Source organism: Gadus macrocephalus, chromosome 20 (genome assembly GCF_031168955.1).
Source record: "Gadus macrocephalus chromosome 20, ASM3116895v1".
Classification (NCBI taxonomy): Eukaryota; Metazoa; Chordata; class Actinopteri; order Gadiformes; family Gadidae; genus Gadus; species Gadus macrocephalus.
This window is the reverse complement of record NC_082401.1, coordinates 4,644,803-4,646,659: the sequence shown is the minus strand read 5'-3', so window position 1 is coordinate 4,646,659 and position 1,857 is coordinate 4,644,803.

Here is a 1,857-nt window from a genome sequence, read left to right as displayed (position 1 = left end):
GGCTCAGGCCCAACGTCCAGCGTGCTGGGCTGCTGATGTGTTGAGCGTCCCAGGGTGGGAGGTAGGAAGTCATTTGTGAATCACTTTGTTCTTTGACATCCACTCTATGGGTCACACAGATTCAAGCTAAAATAATTGTACTGGTCACACACACACAGGATGTACAGCAAAAAGCTGTGTCTGTGGAGCTTTTATGGTCTTTTTGTTTTGATAACCTCCAGTCATGAGTGGTGCTGGTTTGCATTGATACCGCACTACACACAGAACTGGGAATGATCCACCTGTTATGTAAATGATAAAACAATTGTACCTTGTTTTTAATCAATCTGTAAGAGTTTGTTTTAAGGGTTAAACTAATAAAAGCAGTGCCGCGTCGTTGCTATAGCAACTATAAACAGAAGCGTATAAACGTATGCGCACATTGCGTTTGTGTGTGTGACTGCATACGTGTACACACACACATGTACGGTGGGAGGCTTTTATCGAGCAGAGTGGGGATAGCACGGTCAACCTTTCCATGAGGTCAGACCCTGTCCCCCCCCCTCCGCTCCACCACTCTCCTCAGTGTAGCATGGCGTTGCTCCCCGAGGCTAGCTCCACCACTCTCCTCAGTGTAGCATGGCGTTGCTCCCCGAGGCTATCTCTACCGCTGTCCTCAGTGTAGCATGGCGTCTCTCCCCGAGGCTAGCTCCACCACTGTCCTCAGTGTAGCATGGCGTTGCTCCCCGAGGCTAGCTCCACCACTGCCCTCAGTGTAGCGTGTCGTCTCTCCCCGAGGCTAGCTCCACCCCTGTCCTCAGTGTAGCATGGCGTCGCTCCCCGAGGCTAGCTCCACCGCTGTCCTCAGTGTAGCGTGTCGTCTCTCCCAGAGGCTAGCTCCACCACTGTCGTCAGTGTAGCGTGTCGTCTCTCCCCGAGGCAAGCTCCATCACTGTCCTCAGTGTAGCATGGCATCATTCCCCGAGGCTAGCTCCACCACTCTCCTCCGTGTAGCATGGCGTCGCTCCCCGAGGCTAGCTCCACCGCTATCCTCAGTGTAGCATGGCCTCGCTCCCTGAGTCTAGCTCCACCACTGAACCACAGGAGGGGGAAACACAGAATATACCTTAGGTACAGGTCTTTAACGGCATGTAAAGCAAAGGTTAAAGTAACCAAAACATGATCAATGTTTGAGAAAATAAATCTATCCTGTTTATTTAAAGATTTATGTTGTCACTTTGTGCAGAACAGCTTACCTTTAACAAGAGAAAAAAACACATGAGACATACAACACAATGTTTAAGAGAAGGCTACAGTACCACAATGAGACTCCCATACACAACACTCTCAACTGAAGGATCACACACCTGTACCACTACCTGAAGAGCTACTGTCAGCAGGCGCAGGTTAGCTCACTGTGTTACTGAGAACAGAGCGGCCATCGTAGCGCAGCCAGGTCTGCCCCGGGGAGCATCTAATGATTATTGACCCCATTAAGTCACCATCAACACCGCGCTCCCGTCATCATGGTAATTTACTGCTTTAATTACAGGCGTGGAGCATGTCAGGAAGAGTTTATAGCTGTGGCGGTAGCTGCTGGCCCCCTCAGAGGGGTCACAGTGGGTCATCGTTACTCTTCTCAGGAGGAAGCTCAGGTCCTGGGAATCTCATGGAGCAGGAATGACATTCCGCTAGCTCTGTATATGTAGCCTATGGCCATCCACTCTCAGTGAGTCTGAAGCTAGCAGCTCTGAACAACATGTAGCCTATAGCCATCCGCTTTCAATGAGTCTGAAGCTTGCAGCTCTGTACAACATGTAGCCTATAGCCATCCGCTTTCAGTCACTCTGAGGCTATAAGCTCTGAACAAGATGTAGC